Source organism: Haliotis cracherodii, unplaced genomic scaffold (genome assembly GCF_022045235.1).
Source record: "Haliotis cracherodii isolate W230 unplaced genomic scaffold, xgHalCrac1.p SCAF_9, whole genome shotgun sequence".
Taxonomy (NCBI): Eukaryota; Metazoa; Mollusca; class Gastropoda; order Lepetellida; family Haliotidae; genus Haliotis; species Haliotis cracherodii.
Window position 1 is genome coordinate 33,981,368 of NW_027266343.1, and position 26,982 is coordinate 34,008,349.

General features: G+C 40.6%; 1 pseudogene; it reads left to right on the forward strand.

Moving 5' to 3' along the window:
• Window positions 1-2,226: 2,226 nt before the first annotated feature.
• LOC139451854 (sodium-coupled monocarboxylate transporter 1-like) lies at window positions 2,227-25,897 on the forward strand (annotated as a pseudogene).
• The last annotated feature ends 1,085 nt before the right edge of the window (window positions 25,898-26,982 follow it).

The window sequence follows — 26,982 nt, forward strand, 5'->3', positions numbered from 1 at the left end:
ATACCATAATCAGACATGGCGTAGCTCAAGGTGCTTATCAGTAAACTGTAATAATAATTGCATTTAACACTGTAGTCTATTTGTAGCCGTGTCTAAGTGACATGCAGAATACTGATAAACACAGTACCTAGGCATGATAAGTCATATTAATATATCAAAAACTAGTACCCAAACATAGATGGACTATATTGTTGTTTTGGCTAAAACCAAATATACAGTCATATATTTTCAAATTTAGTTAAAAACGTGACACTGTCTGATTTTACATGTACTTCGGAGTCCGAAAACTTGTGACGCCATCCATTTATAAAATGACGTCATTATTTAAGCGCTTCATGGTAAATTTGTCTTCATCAACTGAAGAACGTCAAGAAATAGAACTTCAATCCTTATATTGACAGATACATAAAGGATAAGAAAACAATCCATTAAACATCAAACTGAATTATTTAAAGCGAACTATGTCAACGCGGACAGTCGTGACGTCGTGACTTCATTCGTCCGCAACATTCCATTTGGAGTGACATACATGTACCTTGATTTTACAAACGGCAGAAATGGCGGCTACGGCAATGTCATTCTCTTGAAATGAAAGTTGCACCCAGTAAACTTAGCGTTGGAAAGAAACTTAGCCCCGGCTGAAAATAGATTGATGTTAACGTTCTGTGAACTTTGGGTGTGTTTTTGCGTCATACTACGGCTGCTGATAACGGGGATTACCGCTTGGTCATGAAGCGGCGCGGTTGTATTCCCTGAAGCAATACACGACAGTGTGGAATTAAGTGATTTCTTTTGGTAAGTCGAGCATTCTCTGTTATATCTTCGTATGGACCCTTCATTTCGGTGACCCGACATATACATGATCTATCTTGCTTCAGAGCCTGCATCATTCATTGCCTGATTCGATGTCGCTCTCAGTTTTCCCTAATGATTTTTAATGTTATTTGTATACAGTGAGGATTTCCCCTATAGTAGTGTGTATGTCTCCGCTCGACTGGCAACGTAGTCACGTGACATAATGACGTTCATCGGGAAATGAGTGAGTGAGTGAGGTTTTACGCCGCTTTTAGCAATATTCCAGCAATATCACGGCGGGGGACACCAGAAATGGGTTTCACGCATTGTGCCCATGTCGGGAATCGAACCCGGGTCTTCGGCGTGACGAGCTAACGCTTAAACCACTAGGCTACCCGACCGCCACCATCGGGAAATGAACGACTGTTAGCTTGGTTGTGTTCACATAGGCGAGATCACCCGCTGCAGTCAGTATTGTATCATAACGCCATCTATTGTATCCTGAAGTCATCCATTGTATGATGGCATCATTGTCTTCGCGTGAAACATTGTTGTCGTGACATAGCTATTTGAATATAGATAGAAGCGGTGTCTTAAGGTAAATTACAGATATGTGTTCATGTCGGTTCAAAATGAAACGCCGGTGTTTAATATTCTGTATGCATGTCTACCTAATTCTGTTTTGTCTAAACTGTCGGGTAAAAATATACACTTGAAAATTGGATTTGACCAAAAAGTTATCAAACTGTTACTAGGCTGAAAACGTCGCTGAAACACGGAAAATTTATACCCGTATCAAATACATAACGATCGAATAACCAATTCTTGTTTGTTTCATTTTAAGACACCACCATGGGTGTACACTTTCTTTTGCCTGGCAGTTTACTAGTGTGTGAATCCATGCGCAGGTGATTATGACTGCCATCCTGGTATACCATCAATATGCGAACCATATCTCCACATGGTTGTTTTTTTAACTGATTTCGTTTGATGTTTTATTTCTGTGTTAATCTTCTTAGTTACTATACCTTAATATAAGTTACACACACAGAATTACAATAATACAATTATTTTTATGAACTATTCTGTATAAAGGTTTTCTAATATAAAATAAAAAGGAATTTATGTTTTCTGAAGAATCGGATTATTTGTCAAGCACGAGAGTTTGGAGTAGCAATGACGCCAATTTGATTGATATCCCGATATATATATATATATATATGTCGGTAGTATCCAGTAACGTACAACTGCAAAAGCACCGTCGTGTCTGAACCTATCTGAAAAAACACATATGTGGACATGTTGAAGGCTTCATTGCATAGAGATGTCTTCAATCTGGATTTGAAAGTACAAAGCTCTAAAGCTGATCTTACACCAAGTGGAAGTTAGTCCAAAGGGAAGATCCTTCAGCTTAAAATGACCGATCGCCAAATGTCGGAGTTCGTGAAGGTACAGTCCTCGCCATGATTGGTTTGTTTGTTGTTTAACGCCGCAATCGGCAATATTCCAGGTATAAGACGGCGGTCAGTAAGTAATCGAGTCTGGACCAGACAATCCATTTATTGACAACATGAGCATCGATCCATGCAATTGGGATCGATGACATGCATGAACCAAGTCAGCGAGCCTGACCAGCCGATCCCGTTAGTCGTCTCTTACGACAAACATAGTCGCATTTTACGGCCAGTATGGGTTGCTGAAGACCTATATTCTACCCCGCATCTTCACGGGCCTCCTCGCCTTGAGTTGATCTGATAACCCTTAGGGGACGTGATGTCTGGTACCTCTGTCATAGATCGGATAGATATGCTGGAGCTGCGTTGTTGAGTGTCGTGAACATTAAAAACTGGTATTTGATAGTTGATTGTTTGACGGACTGGAAACCTGTGTATTGTTTTAGAACAGGAGTCATGTGTTCGTACTTTTTAGTACGTGTGATTGCTCTTGCTGCCAAATTTTGGACCTTCTGGAGGTTGTTTAAAATATATTCTGGAAGCCCGCAGAGCAAAGCGTTGCAGTTGTCTACTCTGGAGGTCACATATGCTTGGACGAGAGTTGCTGTAGTTGATTTGTTGATATACTTCATGATGGCTGTTTCTTATAGGATAATAAGCCTTTTTACAGATGTTATTGATGTGTTTCTCATTGTATTGCTCCCAAGTTGCGGACTACTACTACTACTACTACTACTACTACTAACCTAAATAATAAAAATCAAAACACCAATAACAATAAAAATAATAATGATAATAATAATAATCTATTCATTTGGAACGGTTGATAGAAATGTTTTATATTCCCCGTTTACTCTCTGGTTTGATGTACAATATCGAAAAAAATCGTCTTTCAACTCCGCAGCCTCCCTCGGGTATACAAACCGACTAAACTGGAGATTGGACTTGTTCCAGGGGGAGGCAAAAACCTACCCAAGAATATCTTGGATGAACCAGCTCAAGTCCACACTTCTTGAGTGTGCGAAAGCAACAGGATGGCCAGACACACCGCAAACAAAAGGCAAATTACTGAAGCAGCAATGGGACAAAGCCATGCCAATGTATGCATACCTGACAGAGCAGAATATTCGTGACCAGGGTGCCGTTTCACAAAAGCCTCTTAGCGCTGCGACCTCCCAAACCACGTCGTAAACATAACTTTTAAGGCCGTTTCACAAAGACATCTTAGTTTACACAACGTCGTAAAATCACCCTAAATCTACGACAGACCCAGGGCTCTCCTAATGTAGTTGCCTCGTAAATTCAAACCATCATGGCGACACATGCCTTCCTTTCAGAAATTATAAACAGAAATAGTATCAGGAGAGAACGTGTTTTCTGGGAAAGAAGTCGGGCATTAGATGTTTTAGATGATATATCGATTCCCGAGACATGTCATCATTGAACTGGTGAATCGAGTTGATGAACAGTTGTCTCGACCGACTCATCTTTCACGTGCACTATCTACGTACAGAGGTCCAAGTGTTGTGTACCTTGAGATACTAAAGCGGTACATGCGCCGTGAGCCTGGTGAGCTGACTGCCAACACGCGTCATGAACCCTCAGTTCCAACAGTAGCAGACCCGGAATTGCAAATGAACATTCGCATCATTCTCCCTACGTTTCCTGAGGCAGATACCCCCTCTATCAATGATCTTTCTGATGATCCCTTGTATATTTTTGTTTATGTCATATTTTATAATCAAATCCTTGATTTAATGATTGTGAAACGGAGGCAAGTTAAACAATTTAACAAATCATTTACACAGAATCAACTTGATATAAAATTAAATGACATTATTTCTTTCACTCTCAGAACTGTGCTTTGCATGACATTAACTGGAAGGTATTGTCTTAAATGAATTGCTGGTCAACTCAACTTGAGATGTATTCGCAGGGGCAGGTGGTGCCTTTGGAACCCATTTCTGTTAGAAGAGGAATATTTCAGGGTGATCTTTTGGTCCTTTGCTTTTCCGTTTGTCACTAAATCATTTAATACTTTTGCTCAGCAAAGGGGAAGGTTATCATCCTGGATCTACTCGGCACAGATCCCCAACATCCCTTTACTCAAATCCTTTACATGGATGACCTTGACCTTATTGCCAAAGGAGAATTCACTATATAAAAACAGATTCTCCTTGTCGAGTCCTTTTCTAATGAGATTGGCATGTCCTTTGGACTCAAGAAATGTAAAACACTTCATCTGAAACGTGGCAAGGTAGAAGAGGGAGGATAGGTCAGTTTATTTTGGGGAGGAATTACTGACCATCTTATGGAAGGTCAGGCCAATACGTACTAAGGGGTGCATGTTAGAGAATGCCCTATCAGTTCAGCGCTGAACGCTCGCAATAAGGTCAAAGCCTCAAATTCTTATGCTGTACCTGTCCTTCTGTATTCGTTTGCTGTTGTTGATTGGACGAAACAAGAAACTCAGGGTATTGACACCCTAACACGAGGAATTTTGTCAGGCAATAGATCCCACCACCCTCGCTCTCCCCTCAATAGTTTATATTTTCCATTTATGACGAGAGGGAATGGTTTGATTAACGTGGAGGCTCTTCATGATAGAATTGTATTGTGCAGTGTTGCACATATGTATTTGTCTGATGATTCTCTTGAAAATAAGGCATTCCACAGTTTTCTTAACGAGCCAAGGATGTAGGACATAATCTCAATGTCAATGTTGATTTTGTTTATTTGCTCTCTGGTTTGATGTACAATAACTGAGGCACAGTATATTGTTTCATTTGGAAATGATCTTCTTTCCTGTTAAGAGTTTTATTCCAGCAAAGAGGTATGGAACAAGCGTTCGTTTTCCATGTCAAAGGCCCGGGTTCAATTCACGGCATAGGTACTATGTGTGATGCCCAGTGGTGACACCGCTAGGGTGCTAGGATGAGTGAAAATGGGTGATATGATATTCCGCCGATTGATGAAAACTTGAGTAAATATTGTGACACGAATGCAACTTTTGAATGCATTGCCACTTTTGGTGTCAAATCTGGAACAGTCCAGAAGAAAACAACATCCATCTCACAATAATTCCCATATTCTCACAAGAGCGTTGTACAATGTCTAATCTGAATAGTCCTGTTGCTATTTGAACATACAGAAACATGCTCATTAAGTGAGATCTTTATGAGTCGATATTGTATATAGGTTTCTTATTTACGTTTACGATTTTTTAATTTGTTCATGAATACCTGTACATGGTGTTAGTAACCGCAATTCATCGTAACTGTCTCTCTTATACCTTCAAACTTCCGTATGACTTAAACCTTCAGTAAAACCTCTTCTTCTCATAATTAGGTAAGTTTTCTCTTGAATACACAATGTCACTCACCCAAAAAAGTCGGCCTAAGATACAGGTGAGTCTATAATACCTGCTCTGGTTCAATTACAAGCCACACCACACGTGATTAAACAGTTATGCAGGTGTTGCTGTGGACAAAGACCTCGTCTGTATATGTATATTTTGTCGATACATGTATTACACATTTTCGTTAATTAAGAAATAAACATACTGTGTTTTCAATGTAGAGCTAGGTTACCTGTAGATTTAACCGCGCTAAATTGAATTTGGTACCAAACGCGTGGCTTGATCTTGAAATCTTGTTTTTACTCCGCGATCCCGATGTGTATCATCGTTAATGGTTCATTCCATTACTTGTATGTTTGGAGGCGATATCAAAGGCGCCGTCCTGCAGACACAGACAGTGTCGCTCGTTTCGCGTGAACTACCACCCCATTTCTCCAACCTGTCAGTAAGAGTTATGTTACCTGTGCACAAATAACTTAGATGCTGTGTCAGTGTGGAAAGTGTGGCCACGTACGTACGGTGATCCTTTTACACACATTCTGCGTAGTACCCGCGTAGCTACGCTAAGGTTTTACAAACATTCTGCGTGGTCCCCGGCGGAAATTTTGCGAAATAACGTAAAAGACTTTTGCATGGTTGTGTATGTTGTGTCTCTAATGTGCAAGACCCTCTACCGAACACTGTAAACACACATATGATCTGAGGTAGGGTATTTTGTTTCTAAAGTCAGATTGTGTTTCATTTTCGCAAAAAGTAGATTTATCAGGACATTGGATGCTTGAAGGTCGATCTGTGTAGTAGCGCGGTTGCAGCAACGGGGTCAATGTTCGCTGGGCTGTCTGTTCGGGATGAAACTATGATGTGGACTGTCTACTTGAGTTCTTATATGTGGAGTGAGTGAATGAATGAGTGAGTGAATGTCGTTTTTATGCAACAGTCAGCTTTTGTTAAGCAACATCACTCATTAACAACCCAGATACTCACAATTGACTAATATCGCATCTCCTTACTACGCAAATAAGACTGATACCTATATCCCCCTAATTAATTAATTATTCCATAGGCCTACTACACACGTCTAACTAACACCACATTTCGTTGGCCTACTACACACATGCAACTAACACCATATTTCATAGGCCTACTACACACGTGTGGCTAACACCACATTTCGTAGGCCTACTTCACACCTGTGACTTACACCACATTTCGTAGGCCTACTACACACGTGTGGCTAACACCACATTTCGTAGGCCTACTACACACGTGTGGCTAACACCACATTTCGTAGGCCTACTTCACACCTGTGACTTACACCACATTTCGTAGGCCTACTACACACGTGTGGCTAACACCACATTTCGTAGGCCTACTACACACGTGTGGCTAACACCACATTTCGTAGGCCTACTTCACACCTGTGACTTACACCACATTTCGTAGGCCTACTACACACGTGTGGCTAACACCACATTTCGTAAGCCTACTACACACGTGTGGCTAACACCACATTTCGTAGGCCTACTACACACGTGTGACTTACACCACATTTGGTAGGCCTACAACACACGTGTGGCTAACACCACATTTCGTAGGCCTACTTCACACCTGTGACTTACACCACATTTCGTAGGCCTACTACACACGTGTGACTTACACCACATTTGGTAGGCCTACAACACACGTGTGGCTAACACCACATTTCGTAGGCCTACTACACACGTGTGGCTAACACCACATTTCGTAGGCCTACTACACACGTGTGGCTAACACCACATTTCGTAGGCCTACTACACACGTGTGGCTAACACCACATTCCGTAGGCCTACTACACACATGTAACTAACACCATATTCCGTAGGCCTACAACACACCTGTGACTTACACCACATTCCGTAGGCCTACAACACACCTGTGACTTACACCACATTTCGTAGGCCTACTACACACGTGTGACTAACACCACATTTCGTAGGACTACAACACACGTGTAACTAACACCTCATTCTCCTCTACACACACGTGACTTACACCATATTCCCCCACAGGCCTAATAACATCATGTGTGCATCTTCCTAACTGAAATCTTTCTGAAATCATTACCAGCAGAGACGTTCACGACGGGGTCGGATTTCTGTCTGTTTGTGGCGTCTACAGCTCTTTCGTACCCGATTGCCCTGATCACCGTTGTCCCCATAATGCACGCCATCCAAGTCACCAGTATGTACGAGGTAAGTCTTGGTTAAAACATAAAAAAGCGTTCTTTACACTGTCTCGACAAGAAACAGCATCAAACAACTATATTATAGTATTGTAGTAATCATGCATTAAAGCTTCAAAATGAGAGACATGAAAGTTCTTTAGACTGGCTTATCACCTTGCACCGAGTTTGGTGATTTATTTTTCACAGATAAATAAATGATGTTTTTTCTCTGCAGTACTTCCAGTTTCGGGTCCCCGAAACTGCGTCTCCTGGTGACTGTGGTCGGCATGGTTCAGAAGGTGAGGAGAAACTAACACCACTGCTTGACGGGACACATGTCCTCAGTCATATCCGGCCTCCTGTTTAAGGACCCTCTCATGGTCGAATACGACCCCTTCTGTATACACACATGTGACAGAGGCCGAGAAGTCACATGCATATTATATAAACCCTCGTTTAAACAAAGAATTATTATGCTTATTATTAACATCTTAGTATGCTTTCAGCGTTAATGTGGGATTCGTAGCTGGGAAAATGGTAATACGCTCATGGTATCATTTGGAAACAAGGAACTATTCACCGTCATGCATAACTGAATATGTTGCTTAGCCTACGTTTGAATGATTAACTGATAACAACAACAACAACATAATAATAATGATAATAATGATGATGATGATGATGATGATGATGATGATGATGATGATGATGATGATAATAATAATAATAATAATAATATAATATGCATTTGTATAACGCAGCATTCACTGTGCATAAGTGCTCTGTGCGCTGAATAACCATTGCATGCCATGTACCCTATTATGCAAAGTTCCTGAATCAACAGGTACAGCGTCCCACTTGTGACTCAATGGCGATCCATATGCATTTAACAGATAAAAATCTTCGCCCCAAATCGATACCGAAGTGCACACTCAGACACAATGTACACGTACATGTGTAGCTATATTCATGTCTTTTGACCAGTTGTTTAGCTTCAATGTATGTTTTCTATGACTTGACACGCGTCACATTGCTAGTTGACACATTATTCGGGCTAGACTTATGTTCCCAGTATAATGTTTCATCTTAACATGTGCATACATATTGTCACTGGGGGGTTAAACAAGTCTAGTCACGGTCTAGTTACATCACCGCTCCCCTCGCCTCAACCGTCCATTTTCAAATGATTTTCAAATATTAGATAGGTCATGCGTACCATCCTACAACCTTCATCCTTGCACGAGATATCTGTTACTGGTTGGCCTGGTTCAGATTCTATTATTAACCGGGGGCACGGGTGGCCCGGGGCGGTCGGGTAGCCTAGTGGTTAAAGCGTTCGCTCGTCACGATTCCCGACATGGGCACAATGTGTGAAGCCCATTTCTGGTGTCCCCCGCCGTGATATTGCTGGAATATTGCTAAAAGCGGCGTAAAACCATACTCACTCACTCACTCACGGGTGGCCCAGTCGTCTAAAGCGCCGCGATTCGCTGTGCAGAGTTGCGTCCCTTGGACACGCTAGAAACCTATGATCGTGGGTTCGAATCCCGATTCGCCCCGATTATGTTTCTAGGTTTGTCAGCACCATACCCGTGCTCGTGGGTTTCACCGAAGTGGTAAAGGTCTGAGACCTGCATCACTTCGGGCTTTCCTCCCACATAAAGCTGACACGCCGTGATAAAGCTGGAATACTGTTAAAAGCGGCGTTAAACCCAACTCACTCACTAATATTAACCAGTACTCGAAAACCCAACCCACCACCCCTCACTGATAAGTAAGTAGATACTTGCATCACAACAAGTACAAGACTTTTGATCAGAAGGTCAAAACGGAGTTCCTATTCATGGAGACCAGCATTCACGAATCAATGTATACCTCGCGAAACATGGGAGCGTAACCTGCTCCAAATAAAATACCGCATATAGTTTATGTATGGCTGTGAACATGACTTATTGTTTGACCCTTTAAGTGTGCGTCATATCTGGAATGTGTGCACACAGCGGGAGCTCAAGCGAGAAGCAAGATCACAACTTCACATTCAGAACATTTACACTTCGCTAGATCGACTCAAACATGTTGCAGGCTTCTACGTCTTATTTCTTCTTCTTGGTTTTCGTGAGGGGTCGTGATTATTGTTATCGGTCACTGCCTGAAGGAGACGAGCACTGTTGTAATTTAACTACACATTTTTTTCTGGATGTCCAATGTGTCCAGCGAACAATGTTTTGCGGAAGCTGAGTCAAAAGCATATTTTTCAAGTTTTATGGGGAACATTTATTGAAAAATGTGTAGTTAATTTACAACAATGCTCGACCCCTCACGAAAACCAAGATGAAGAAATAAGACGTAGAGGCCTGCAACATGTTTGAGGCTACACTATTAACATCAATAAATGAATGTACTTTAAAAACACCAGGATGTAATATTAGTGTAAAGGCTTATGATGCAGGTAAACTGTAGTTAAAAGTTGCATGTAAAGATAACTTTTAGATCTGTGACAACATATTAGTTTTGGATGAAAAAAAGAATTATGCTTCACCCCCCCAACCCTACCCCATCCCACCCACCCCACCACCCACACACACATCCCCCCCCCCCCCCCCCCACACACACACACACACACACACCACCCACACACCAAGAATAACAAACATCAAATGGTCGGTCCCTTAGCTGATATTGCTTAGTATTTATTTCAGGTGCGTCTTCACATTTTACTGTTTCAGATATTATTCACCGCCGTGATGCTGCTCTCGCCGTCATTATCTATACAGACAGGTAATATCACCAGGGCAATTATGTTAGTACACTGATTGATAACACTTCCAAGTTACAATAACATGTAAATGAAAAAAAGATGTATGTGAATAAAAACAGTCACCTTTATTTATCAGTTAAGGAGAGTTAAGATGCCTTCGTTAAAAACAAATCTAACCATGACAACGAGTGTGAGCTAGAGGGTAAATTTAACTTTGAATTGTAATTATTATCTGCCATTCTAAGGCTTTAGCATCATGTTATAACACAACGCACTAAATACACGACTTACAAAGGTGAACATGTTGAAGGTGAATACATTGTCTGAAGCTCTTGTAAATTGTAAATCAAAACGTATTAATTCAATAAAATGACATGACATGACCGTTAAAAACGGCGTTAAACCAATTTACTCACTCACTCGATGATATTTTTTCAGCCACTGGAATGCCTTTCTGGGTGTCTGTAGTCATCGTAGGACTGGTGGGGATAATATACACTTCGATTGTAAGTATATACAACCTTTTATAAAACCCATGTTTAACAATATTACCTAACACACATGTGTATATAGACTAACATTTTGTCTATGAAATCTTATATTACACAATACCCTTCTTGATTCTAAACATAAAATAAAATAATATTCCAGATTTTTTTTGTTTACGCTTCCAGATTGTGTTATTTCATATAATATAATATAATATATATATATATATATATATATATATATATATATATATATATATATATATATATATATATATCAGTCATGGTGCAGAACTATTGTATAAATTACAATACTAAAATCTTAATTACATTTATATATATTACAATTATAAAATCTAAACTACATTTTTATATAACATATTGAAAGTTAAATTTGATGCGAAAAGTAAGACTGAAGTGAACTGGAAAAGATGTTTAGATTCTATGAATGGATTTCGAAAGATAACTGGAGATAAGCAGCAACCGCATGAACAAAGATTGTTTGATGATGTTAAGTCTGCAAGTTACCACAGTCGCTACTATAGTGTATCCTGCTTTGTAGGGTGGGATCCGGGGTGTGGTCTTGGTGGATGTGTTCCAAGCAGCAATCATCATGATCGGTGTCATTGCTATTCTAGTAAAGGTGAGTGTTAAAACATACATACACAGGCAAAAAAATATACGCTTGAAAATTGATTTTGGATCACATCAAAACGTTAATAGGCTCAAAACAGTCGCCGAAATGTTGCAAATTTTAGGTCCAAAACACAACTATGATACCTGTGTCAAATACATCACCATCGAATAACCAACTTTGTTTTTTACTTATTTAGCCACCGTTAGACTTGAGCGTATACTTTCTTTTCAACGGCAGTTTATGTGAATATATTGCATCCGTGACAGGAAAGAACTATGTTATAAATTTGTTGTTGGACTGGATGCTGTAATTCCTTCCGGATTGTCTGATCTATACTCCATTGTCTACAGACCATCGTCGTTTGCCGGGACTTTGAGGCGTTTCGAAACAAACGGGCACTTACCTTTTTGGGCAAATTGTGAGTTTCGGTTGCTGCCGGTGGGGCAGGTCGTGCTTGACCTTTTCGCGAACACCTGGTGTCATCACTGATTTTCAGGGATTCATTCACATAAATTTCATGTCTGATTTGCAATTTGCGCCAAATGGAGGCTGTTTCAGCAGATGGTCGAGACTGTGTATTTTCTGGCGTTGACGTTGACGTTGACGTTGACGTTGACGTTTTGGATTTGTTTTATCAGGGCTGATATCTTACCAGCCTGTATCTTGACAATTTAATATCTTCGTAATATAACTCCATTACATAGGATATGCAGTGTGTGTACACCTTAACTTATCACGGCTTTCTGTTTAGTGCGTTGGTGACACAGGCGGCTTGGAGAGATCGTTTGAGTTGGCGAAAGAGGGCGGAAGGATAACACCTCCCAAGCATGTACCTTGTCACTTAAACTTAACATTGATCGCCAGTAAGTATTCTAATACTCATCTCATGTTACCGAGAACAATGGTGAGTCGGACAACTTGGTACTTGGGATGCAAGCATGATATTTCGAAAGCGGTGTCCGCATTTTTGAGATGTTGTTCCTGAATTTTGTCAATCACATTAGCGTCAAAAGGTACAGAAAATTCAATAATATAAATGATTTCATTGAATTTATCAAAAAGGATAAAATCGGGTTCGTTGGTCTGTATAGGTCTGAGGCTGTATTCGGGCCTATTCCAAAGAATTTTGAATTTATCATTTTCCATGACGCCATCTACATGTTCTGGTTCGTACCATAGATGGACATCTGTGTCAACACGCATCGCGAAGACGGTTACTAAAGGATCAAAACACGCCATTGCGTCGCTTTAAATACTGTGATTGTGCCAAAGCAGGGCACCCACTGATGATGTGTTGGGCAGTCGCATTATATTCATTGCATTATCACCATTTCCTATTAACATTTTGATGCAAAATCACACATTGACGGTTCCGAGTGGGAAGTGACTGGTCCTGAGCAGAAAACAGAAAGCTTTCTGTTTCACTTTTCAGGCCAGCCGACTTAATCCAAGCCAAGGACTCAGCAGGGTTGCTGATCCTCTCAACACTGCACATAAACACGATGCAGTGGTCTTTGAGTCTGGGCCGATTTGGTATGGCACTTCGTTCAATTGACACTCATTTTTTACCGTCCATCAGTACAGAACCATCAACAAAATAATTGAAATTATGTCCCACATCCTTGACTCGTTCAAGGGAGCTGCGGAATGCCTTGTTTTCATCATGAGTCTTGACATGCTTCACAGGACGATCACCATACAAATAAATGTATGCAAAAGTGCGCAATACAATTCTTTCATAAAAGAGAGCCGCCACTTTAATCAATCACGCCCTCCCATTATATTGGTAAATATAAGCGACTGAGGGAAGAGCGTGGGTGGTGGGATCTATTGTCTGTCAAAAGGCTTCGTGTGAGGGTGTCAATAACCTGAAATTCTTGTTTCGTCCAATCAACAACACCAAAAGAATATGAAAGGATGGGTTCAACATAAGTATGTGTGGCTTTGACTTGAATTCGATCATTTATTATTATTATTATTATTATTATTATTATTACAAAGCATTATCTGCATAATTTGAGAACAAGATTATTATTTCACAACGTCTCTACGTTATGTCTCTGCAGTTTCGACTTCGACCCTCGAGAACGTCATTCCTTCTGGGCGCTAGTTATAGGAGGGACATTCACATTCTGCGCTTACTCATTCGACCAGTCAGCCATTCAGAGGATCTGCGCTTTACCAACTATAACTGGGGCAAGAATGTAAGTGTCTCTAAATTAACAACATCGATATATAGTACGTGTGCGTCGCCTTGGGGCGATGAGGTAGCCTAGCAGTTAAAGCGTTGCTCCGTCACCCGCGATACATCTGTTTCCAATGTTGGTACATTGTATGGGCCAGATGACACGTCATCAACCGAGTCTCAAAGACCAACTTTCTGAGCCAGATTGGTCGCCACTTACGACGGAAATAGGGTGTTGTTCCCACCTGGGTCACAACTGTGGAAGACGACATGACAGGGAGAGAGCTCATATTGCGCAGGGAATGTTCTATATATAGAAACTACACGTTGGACAGGTCTTGATTGGAACAGTTATATACAGATAAGTTAACATGACGTATCGTTTGAGATTTATATATTTAGAATTAAGCATATCATTTCCCCAAACAAATGTAAGCGAAGGGGGTTAGAAAATGTATTGGTTCTAGAAAACCGCGAAAGAGATATGTAGTTGATATACGTGATATTCAGAGCACTTTACCGAAAGGCAATATCGAATTATAGGCAACATGGCAATCATAGAACGACTGTCCTTCTGTAGATTTACACATACACCATCTTATTATTTATAGCGTTCCGTTTGTGATATTTAACACGCTTACTGAACATCATCAATAAAGTCTTGATGCATGATTGTTGAATCGTCTTTGAATCCCTCTGAGGTGGCGATAGTGGAGCCCACGGGATGCAGATCATTCGATGGACCCAGTTTCTCATTCCCCGCGACTGTATTGTTAAACCCACTGTTAATGTTCCTTTCCTGCTTGTTTGATAGTTCATTAACGCCACATATGACGGCGTTTTGTAATTAATCGATTCTTGCACTTACGATACGACGTGCATCAACCAAGTTTGTTTGTTTGTTACTTTGTTTGTTTATTTGTTGTTTAACGTCGCACTCAGCAATATTCCAGCTATATGACAGCGGTCTGTAAAGAATCGAGTCTGGACCAGACAATCCAGTGATTGAAATCATGAACATCGATCCACACATTTGGGATACGATGACACGTATCAACCAAGTCAGCGAGCCTGACCACCCGATCCGGTTACTCGCCTCTTACGACAAGAATAGTCGCCTTTTACGGCAAGCATGGGTTGCTGAAGACCTACTGTAAGTGAGGCGTTAAAAAACAAACAAACAAACAAACAAATCAGAGTAATATCTTAAATTGGCTCTGTTGAACATGGTACAATGAGTTTAATAATGATACAATGCTTTCCGTTTTGGCGAACACCTGGTGTCATTACTAATTTTCAGTGATCGCCCCGTACTTTTCCTCACCATTTTGCCCTTTTAAGCCTAGTAGAATATGTTCTTGCGATGACGTTTTATATTTAATTGAAAAAGACAAGACCCTTTCCATCATAATTTTTCATAAGAAATCTCGGCCAAATTAAGTATCGATTCTGGTCATATCATGAGCCTGTGTTTATGTATCAGTATCAAATAGTGATAATACTAGGTGTTCGCGAAAATGTGTCCTGCCCTACCGGTGCGACCCGTCACAAACACATGCAAAGGCAAGTCAATTATTCACCTAAAAACACGGGGATAATGGTACAAGTCAAAATAGAGAATCATTTTTGTCACTGATACATCAAATCTGAAAACATGGTAGAAAGAGCATGTAAGTAACAGAATTGGTCATCACGTTACAATTGTACTGTATTCCACATGTACTATACACAGAAATGACAGTTAGCTCACAGCGCGTACATAGGTAATATGATTCTGGTTGGTGTCTACATGACCTGTGTGTGCTTCATGGGTATACTGGCATACAGCTACTTCGCGGCCACAGAGTGTGACCCCTTCACGGTTGGCATCCTCACCAACAGAAATCAGGTGAGATTTTATTGATTTTATTGATAAATACGTTTATGAATGACCGACATGCGTCATTGCCCAAGACGTTGTTCAGAAGGGCACAATTATAGATTAAAATGGTCAAGTGGTCAATCAGCGAGAAGCAATATCTCGTCGAGGTTTAATTAAATTGTGTTATATATTGCCCATCATGGTTTTAAATCGGATATTTGCACATTTGGACTTTGGTGATTCTCGAAGCTGATTTGACAGTTGTTTGTTGTTTAACTCCGCACTCAGCAATATTCAAGCTATATGACAGCGGCCTGATAAGAATCGTGTCTGGACAAGACAGTCCAGTGATTGATAACATGAGCATCGATCCACGCAATTGGTATACAATGACAAGCCGATCCCGTTAGTCGCCTCGTACGACAAGCATTGTCGCCTCTTACGAAAAGCATGGGTTGCTGAAGGCATATTCTACCTCGGATCTCAACAAGGTAGCCGTAAGACATAAGTTTGCTACAACTGGCAAATCGACCCTTGAAGATGCGGCGCAGAATTAGGTCTTCAGTAACACATGCTTGCTGTGAAAGGAGTCGCCTTTTACAGCAAGCATCGGTTGCTGAAAACCTAATTCTGCGCCGGATCTTCAAGGGTCGATAGTAGTACAACAATGCGATGCGCCTCAGCGGGCGTAACAGGTCGTAAGAGGGCCAACCTGCCTAGTCGCTGTCCGAAGGTCAAGTCTCGACTCACTGAAAGCGTACTATCTTTACCCCTCACTGTCAAACTGCCATGTATCGTGTTACGTTACATAGATGGTCAGCCCATAGTGTCCGGCGCATGATCAACAATGTTAAGCTTCAGTGGCCAACCGGCCATTCTCAAGCGTTAATTACAAGCCGCTGACCCGCGCATGACTCTGTGCTGCTGGCCATGGTAATGATACCCCAGCTGCTGTTATAATTTGTATTGGCAGCACTGTGAATATTAAAATAGATATAATCAACTTACTTAACTGAGGGAATATATAAAACGTATATAGACTCCCTGTTAAAATATACAGACGCCATGTTAAAACTTATATACGATGCCAAACTGCTTATGATATATGCTTGCTGTCATATACCTAGAATATTTCTGATTGTGGCGTTAAACAACATACAACAAACAAAACGTTATTGAGAATAGATTGATAAAGTTACATCATCAATAACAGAGCAGTTATTTCGAATAAGGATATTTCATAAAATGTTCTTCAATTAAGTCTTTGAACGGCATATTGAAGTGATACACATAAGGAATAGTGAGTGAGTTGGGTTTAACGCCGCTTTTAACAGTATTCCAGTTATATCACGGCGTGTCAGCTTAATGTGGGAGGAAAGCCCGAAGTGATGCAGGTCTCAGACGTTTACCACTTCGGTGAAACCCACGAGCACGGGTATGGTGCTGACAAACCTTGAAACATAATCGGGGCGAACCGGGATTCGAAACCACAATGATAGGTCTTTGGCGTGCCCAAGGAAAGCAACTGCACAGCGAATCGCGGCGCCTTAGACGACTGGGCCACCCGTGCCCCCACATACGGAAGAGAATTGATGGATATCAACTTCTTTATAATGAGAAACACAACGTTTGGGAGTATCTGTTTACTCCTTCATCAGGCGACATTTATAAATTCTCTTCCTTACGTCCTTCAGTTGTTCTCTCAAAATAACCATCTCACAGAATAACCTACTAGAAACTCGGAATATCGGATAATCTGTCCCCGGTGAATGAATATTGAAAGCCCCAAACTCGGTAACTGTTTGAGATTTAAACCAATCGTTATTTCGGAACAGTTGATTCGCTGTTCCTGCTGACTGTTTGGAATTGTGTATTGTTTTTTTTACATCATAGCTGATGCCCTTCGTTGTACTGGAATTGTTTAAAGATCTGCCAGGCATGCCTGGTTTGTACCTGGCCACAATATTCAGCGCGGCATTAAGGTGAGCCTAATGGGTAACAAGCAACACATGCAGCACAAAATGATGCGTGATTTCTGTCTAGCGCTCGTTTTATGGATAAGGGTTATATAATGTTTGATTGGTTGGTTGGTTTGTTGTTTAACGCCGCACTCAGCAATATTCCAGCTTTATGACGGCGGTCTGGAAATAATAGAGTCTTGACCAGACAATCCAGTGATTGATATCATGAACATCAATCCATGCAATTGGGATTGATGACGTGCATCAACCAAGTCAGCGAGCCCGACCACACGATCCTGTTAGTCGCCTTTTACGACAAGCATAGTTGCCTTTTACCGCAAGCATGGGCTGTTGAAGACCTATTCTATCCCGGAATATTCACGGGTTTATATTATGTTTGAATTTGAATAGAAAATATCTTAGGGTAGCAAGATAACATTGAAAAAGGAACTTTACTGGCGCTTAGCCATCTCTGAAATAATACTTCTACATGGTTTTATTCTTGAAAATGTCATTTAATCTAAAATTTTGAAAATTAAAGAAATACATACGCATAATACTCAATTGCTGTTGGGTATCGTAGACATCTTGTGTTTGGACATCCATCAAAATGCTATTTTCGGCACAAATGTACAACAGTTCAAACAAGGTAGGGATTGTGTGGCTGCAAATGCATTTCTTATTCCAGTCTTTATTGAACCAATTTATTTTTACAGAAAATTACGTAGCCAAACATTTATAGAAACTGTTGTGTGTTACATCTTTTTGACAGCGATCTTTAAATAATCGAGTCTGGGCCAGACATTCCAGTGACTGACGCCATGAGCATTAGTCCATGATATATGGATACAATGACATGTAAAAGCCACCGACCCTCACCACCCGATCCATTTAGTCGCCTATTACATGTACGACAGGTTGTTGGGGATCTGTAATATAATTCTTATCCGGGATCTTCACGGCCTCATATACATGTGAAGATCCGGGGTAGAATAGGTCTTCAGCAACCCATGCTTGCCGTAAAGGGCGACTATGCTTGTCATAAAAGGCGACTAACGGGATCGGGTGGTCAAGCTCGCTGACTTGTTTGATACATGTCATCGTATCCCATTTGCGAGGATCGATGCTCATAACGTCAATCACTGGATTGTCTGCAGGTCCAGACTCGATTATTTACAGACCGCCGTCATATAGCTGGAATATTGCTGAGTGCGGCGTTAAACAACAAACAAACAAATCATATACATGTACATGTACTTTACATCAGGTTCAAATAGCGGTTTGGTCGAATCCGGCCCAGGGCGAATTTACCATTAAAATAGTAACATACATTTATGGACAGAAAACATCTGTTATCATGGAGCTATGAAATGCCAATAAAACATGATACTACTATGTTGGAATTTGCAGATATTTCATTTCCAATAGAATTTGATTAGAACTACCTCTCTGTGGTGAATATATATAATTTGAAGTAGCTTTAATCGCTATTAGCGCTATTCGATTGATCATTTTTAAGTTATGCATTGTCATAAGATCTATGATGACAAACTCGATTGTCCACGTCTTCAGTTTTGTTCAAATTTTGTTTGTATTCACTTTTCACCTATATCTTAATGCGGTTTGTTTTAGCACCTTGTCGTCGGTCACTAATGGTCTCGCTGCAAACACTGTTGAGGATATTCTGAAGCTGCCATTTGAGCGGTTTAAAACCAAGGAGTCTGTAAGATTGGTCGTTGCAAAACTAGCAGGTATGTTCTGACAAAATATAAACGTTCATCGAACAAAACAATATCTATCCAGCTGAAAAAAAGGTTCTTGTGGCGCATTCTCAATACTGGCATCCCATGTGTCCTGATTGTGATGACATTGTGATTGTGATTGTCAGCATGATACACGGTCTCCAGGTATTCACCAAAGTGATAAGGCCTGAATCACCTCGACGTTACCCCAACTTTCAATTGACATGATATACTCGTATTCATGTATTAAGCAGCTTTGAATATAGATACCGAGTTTGGTGCTGGTTCCATTTGTCATCAGTATTTTTGTATTGAGAAAGTTAAATACTAGTGATGTGTTGAGCATAGGCAATGAGGCCTTTAATTAATATACTGTTCTTTACAGGAATGTGCGTACATGATATATTTGCTGTGTTGCAGTTTGGTTTTATGGAGGTTTATGTATTGGTCTGGCATTCCTGGCACGGACTTTACCTGGAACATTGATTCAGGTATGTGTTGGACCAATTACATGCTAGGCCAGAACCTTAAATAGTAAGGAAATAGTAGTATGATGTTTTAAAAATATATTGACTTATTGGTGTCCACCATTTGGAGGCGGTCGGGTAGCCTAGTGGTTAAAGTGTTCGCTCGTCACGTTCGATTCCCGACATGGGTACAATGTGTGAAGCCCATTTCTGGTGTCCCCCCGCCGTGATATTGCTGGAATATTGCTAAAAGCGGCGTAAAACCATACTCACTCACTCACTCCACCATTTGGAACTCCAGAATTACATGCAGATGATATTGGGGAGTATGCATGTAACAACATTTGTAGTATAAATATTCACGAAGTATGGCTGTTCGGTGGGATGTGCGCGCGTCATGCAATAGAACTGACTTTCATAAATATTTGAAAACTACATTTAAACTTTTTACTCATAACCAAAATTTTCAGGAAAGCTATCGACTTCCGACTCCCTGCGTGGAAATGTTGCAGACCAATATAGAAGGTTATCAATATGAAGTTAAGCCTGTCATAAGTGGTTAAATTCAGAGCACTACAGTAGTATCACCCCCGTGAAGGTCCGGGTTAGAATTGGTCTCTAGCAATCCATGCTTGTGAGGGATCAGGTGGTCAGACTTGCTTATTTAGTTGATGCATGGCTTCATATACCACCTGAGTAAAATATGACGTCAATATTTCAGCTTACTCTCGGCTTCCTCGGAGCCTGTGGTGGGCCGGTACTTGGCGTCTTCTCACTGGGAGCGTTTGTACCGTGGACAAATAAGATCGTAAGTAATATCTTCACAAAATTGTCACAGTCACTGTCCTTATTGATTCAATGTGCACCTGGCAGTATGTAAGTGTCTTGGACTCTTTTTTTTCGCTCAGTCAAATCATAGATCGATTAACTAGACACAATCGTTTCTGGGCCACATAGAGAAAATTAACCATCAGAGGACCATTTCACTCCGAGCGACGAAGCGTTATATTGTTACCGAAAGGGAATTACATGATAAGTTAAATATGTACAGGGGGCAGAGTTTCGGACAACCATTCTGATGTGAGAGAATAAGCCAACTTCTCTTCACACCTCTGCCGGTATCTACCCTAGGCCTGCACTCCCCCAAGAGGGGTATACATGTACATCTCGGTAAACGGTTAACAACGTAATTAATCTGTCACACCCCCCACCCCCCGACCCCCCATTGTCCAGGTTTGTTTGTTTGTTTGCACTCAGTAGTATTCCAGCTATATGACGGCGCTAAATAATCGAGTGATGACATCATGAACATTGATCCTCGCAATATTGGGATCGATGACATGAATCAACCAAGTCAGCGAGCCTGACCACCCGATCCCGTTAGTCGCCTCTTACGACAAGCATGCTCGCCTTTTATGGCAAGCATGGGTTGCCGAAGACCTTTTCTACCCCGGATCTTCACTGATCCATTGTCCAGGTATCAGGCGAGGGATGGCTTGTGGTGTCCCTGGGTGTAGTTACTCACCCATATCGCTAGACAATACACCACATGACACAGTGAATTTATAAATATATGTCGGCCATCCCCTCCTTTACATGCGACACTGAATAGTGTTACATTAATTACAAATTATTTAGTAAGTCCAGTCTAATCCAAAGACATATTTGTCTTCCAACTGATGTGAACAACAAAAACGACACGTCGCTTACTGAGAAATAAGTGTTTGAGATTATCTTGGATTTGATTGTTGCAAATCAGCAATATTTAGAGTTAGATATCTGAATCGCGGTGTGTATATCTTCGGGTAGTGTAGTTTTGTCTCCTGGTGTTGCTGTAACATAAGATAGGTTGAGATAACTATCAACACAGAGTGGGATTATATTGAAGTCTCTGGTTACCTCAGTAATGATCACCTTTACCTGGCTTATAATCCTAGAATAATTAGACTATCGTGATCTTGTTTGTTTTTAATAATGTCCAGTCAACCTGTCAAATGAATGTTGGTGAATCAGGAAAATTATATATTGATTGAATAAGAAACCACATGTTAGCCATAAAATTGCATGTTTTTAATTTACTTGCCATCTTCACGAATGCCAATCAAACAGTTACAAATTGACTGATTTTGACTGAGCCACCACCAAGTCAGATCTCCGTGTGTAGGATATGGGCTCCCAACACCATTTCTATGTGTGATTGGTGGGTGATACCATGGTAGACCAGGGCATGCTTACCCCTTTCGCGAACATCTGGTGGCATCACTATTGATCCATTCATATAATTTTCACACCTAGTTTGCCTTTTACGCCCAAATAAATATGTTTCGGCGTGTGCACATAATCGAGACTGATTATTTTCTGGCTTTAACGTTTTAAATCCGGCACAATATCATTTCTTGATACAGGGTGCCTTATCAGGAATGGTCGTCTCGCTCGTAGTAAACATGTGGCTGGCTATCGGTGCAGCGTTGTATGGACGAAGACCTGTACCCCTTCCCCCAGCTCCCGGCGACTCCTGTGACGTCCTCTATCCGTCAAACGTCAATGGCGGAAACATCAGTACAACGTTGCCAGCCATGCTAAATGTGACATCCACGACGGTGTCGTTCAGGTAGACTGCATACCCGTTCTTCCGCATCAAGGTCTCATGGTGAAGACTATAATTACGGTTAAGAGAATGAAAATATATTTCAATGTGGCAGTAAATAACTCTTTTACCCAATACTTTGTATCAACGTATCATTTAGATGCAAAATAATCGCGCATTACTGGAATTGTCACGTCACACAGTCCGTGGATATGATAATAATGCACGTTCTTGTTTTGTTTAGGGTTTAGTAAGGCAGTGAATACTAAATTCACTCTTAATGAAACGATCACCTATTAATTGTTTTCTGTTTCGTACATCATTTTTGATACAGCGTTGTCGAAATATCCTCACACAGATAATTCTTGCAGCATCGTAACCGAGAACGACGACGGACATCCATTCTACGACATCTCCTACCAATACTACGGGCTGGCTTGCGGCGTTCATCGTTGGTTTGGTGATCAGCCTCGTCACGTGTAGGTCACCGAGTCTACATTCTTCTCGCATGCTTGTATATATATTTTAAAGCCACAATGGGACTGACATCTGATATTCCGTGTGTGTGTGTGTGTGTGTGTGTGCGTGTGTGTGTGTGTGTGTGTGTGTGTGTGTGTGTGTGGTGAGGGGACTAGGTATTTCATTTTGTAATTTATACTATGAGCCGGAATTATTTTCGGGGACAACATATTATTTTCGATAAAATACCAGACACTCACCCCCCACCCCCTATCAGAATATCAAATTAAAGCGATCGCTCGTCACGCCGAAGACCCGAGTTCGAATCCCCACATGGGTACAATGTGTGAAACCCATTTCGGGTATCCCCCGCCCTCATATAGCTGTAATATTTATGAAAATGCGGCGTAAAACCAAACTCACTGACTAACTTTTGTTCCAGGTCGATTGTATCCTCCCGCCACAGATGAAAGGTTGCTGATTCCAATTGTGAGACGAATTTGGAACGTCAAGAGATATGAAAATTTTCAACACGTAAGTACCATGTGATCTACCTATGTGTTACAAATGAATTCATATAACCTTCACCGCTACTTTGCCTTTTAAGCTCAATAGAATCTGAAAATCGAGACTGGTTATTTTCTAGCTTTGACGTTACATTTATTCCCGTTTCCAATGTGCTTTCATCAAAAAGGGTCATTGTTCTAAAGCAATGCTTTTGAGGAGTCGGTAGCTGATGATGCACCCATAACATTCATCTTTGATTGGCTCGTATTCAAGGACAACATTAAAATGTAATGCATTATGGCACAAGGGAAGACAAAAAAAACAATTATAAACCGTCAAGTTAAAAGTTTTGTCTATTTTCTTTCGCAAAGGCATTATGATTTCTGCAACAGTGTAATATATTTTCAGGGGGAGGAAGAGACACCCGTCACTCAGCAAGACAGAAACCATTATTCCTCTGCTTCCTTGCCACCAAAGCCAGGAAGAGAACCAGATAGCAAGGCTGGCCATGTATGGAACATTAGATTATGATGAGGGTGTAAATTGCAGAATGGTGAGAGAAAGTATAAACCCATGCATGATGGTGGCCAAAATGAGAAAAACCCAAATGTTTATTCGATGGTGATGAATTTGACACGGGTATAAGATTGGTGTTTTGAACCTTGAACATTTTGCAGTATTTCGGCGACTGGTTTTGGCATTGTAACATGTTGATAACGTTTGTAACTGTTTGGTCAAATCTGTATTTTTCTTTTGACCGGCTATTAGTTGGAAGTTAATGTTAAACATACGTTTATACCAAATAAAAATCCATGTATAGGAAATTTACGCAACCAACACACAGGCATATTGTGCAAGTCAACAACCGGTTAAAATTAAACTGTTACGACCATATGTAAATTATTATATTTTCGATAGATAGTGTCATTCAAAGTGAATGCCACTAAAAAGGTTAAGTAACATATCGTTTTTGGAATACACCAACCAAGAAAACAATGGGGAGTTATGTATACATGTATATGTGTTTTGGTTTGGTTTGTTGTTTAACGCCGCACTCAGCAATATTCCAGATATCTGACGGTGGTCTGTAAATAATCGAATCTTGACCAGACAATCCACGCAATTGGGATCGATGACATGCATCAACCAAGTCAGCGAGCCTGACCACCCAATCCCGTTAGTTGCCTCTTACGACAAGTATAGTCGCCTTTTACGGCAAGTATGGGTTACTGAAATCCCATTCTACCTTGTTATGAGTACGCAATGTATAATTGTGAATAGTGATTTGATTTTACGCCGCTTTTAGCCATACTACAGTAATATAAGGGAAATACCACGGTGGGAGACACCAGAAATGGGCTTCACACATTGTACCCATGTGGGGAATCGAACCCGGATCTTCGGCGTGACGAACGAACGGTTAAACCACTAGGCTACCCGACTCAAGTGAATGAATAAATAAATGAATACAATATACAATGTATTTAAACCATATGACAAAAATGAATTGGTTCAACATATGTATAAGATCCAACGATCATACCAAAGAGGCAGTTACGTGGTGTTGTATTGAAGAAATAAACACTTTCTGCTGAGGTCAGTTGTTTATTGTTCGACAGCTAAACGTACTTTTGTTAACCTAAAACATTACATACGCAGTAAAACAAGGCTGACAGTATGACGATAGTCTTCAAATGAAAAATAACAAATATGTAAGGAGAGTTTTACGCTGCTTGAAGTGACATTCCAGCCACACCAGAGCGAGGAACACGAACAATGGGATTCATAGATGTGGGGAATCGAACTTAGGTACTCGGCGTCTGTAGCGAACGCTTTAACCACCAGTCCACCATACCGCCGCTATAAGTAACAAAATACAATTACACATGTCAAGCAAACAAAAGTAGTCAATGCTAGATTCATATTATATCGATCATAGTACGTGGCATTTAATTGACGTATGGATTACAGTTTCCTGATTGACTGATACTGGAATGAACGGGGGTTGTGTTGAATTATTGCGCTGAACAGATGTTGTATTGTTTTCTATAGTTTCTTGTATGTTAAAGAATAAATAAACAGTCTGTGAAGTTATTATTGTTGACGAATTTATTCATAAGAATTGATTTCATAGCGTTACCCTTATTATAACACAAATAATAATTAATGAATGGACGCTTACGTAACATTTTATGTGGCATCAAAGTGTAGACGGTATTTGTCAATATACCTCGGTGTACTAGTATTTAGAATAAAAGATAGGTCAAACCAATACTGCAGTTTCCCTTCAGAGTGTCGCAAGTAACATGCCTCTCGCTGGGGTCTACATGGTCTGTGTGTGCTTCATGGGTATCGTGGCCATCAGCTACATTGCAGCAAAGGGGCGTGATCCCTTCAAGCTTGCATCCTCACCAACAGAAACCAGGTTAATCTAGAACATTGCCCACATAAGTACAGAATGTTTGTAAATGAAGGAAACATATTTATGGGCAAAGAATTGAAAATTATTCCTTTTTATTCAGCCTTCGCCGTGCTGGATTTGTTTAAAGATCTGCATGTCTGGTTTGTGCCTGGCCTCTATATTCAGCTCGGCCTTAAGGTGCATCCCACAAGTAAGAAACTGGCACAGGACCTTTTCGCGAACACCTTGTGTCATCGCTGGTGTTAAGTATAAGTTGATCCATTCATATAATTTTCACTGCTGTTCTGTTTTTTACACCTAATGGAATCGAGACTGGTTGTTCTCTGACGTTTTATATTTAGAAGTGATGGGCGGGCCGCATGCAGGAGTGGGATGTTATTAACGTGACATAGGATTGCTGGATTGACCCTGTTTTGAGTTTCAATCGCAGATGTAGTCTTTAAAAACGCTCAGACCGTCCGAACGTTCAAAGCTACTGGAACAAAGTAATGATACTTAAAGATCGGTTGTGGTGTAGAAAGTGTTTTGTACTCACAAGTAGTGATATATATATATGTCGTTGAGATTCAGGGTTGCTCACTGGTTATGCTATTTTCTCTTATTTAACCTTGAGCCCAGTTCTACTTTGTTAGTCAACTTTTTATGAAGAGAAATGAGTTGATATAAATATGATATGTACTGTACATGTTGCTGATTACATTATTGCGCTTTGGTCAATTCCTATAACGCGTCAAGATAACTTGATAACACATATATCTACCTATGTAGGACTGAAGGAGCTCTGATAACAAGCCTACCGAAATTGTGGCAAAAGCAAATATTCATTTTTGCTTATGTAAAGACACTTTCTTTGAAAATGATCTCGATAATATTCATTGTTAAGATTTTAACGGTCTGCACTGTAATAACTAATACTTTATAACGGATTAGTCAATTTTCATTTTTCATCTGATATTGGTTCTTTCCAGCACCTTGTTGTCCGCCACGTCTCGCTGTAAACACTGTTGTGGATATTCTAAAGCAGGCATCGGGGTGTAAAACCAAGGAGTCTGTGAGATTGTTCATTGGTAAAGCAGCAGGTATGATCTGATACGTGTT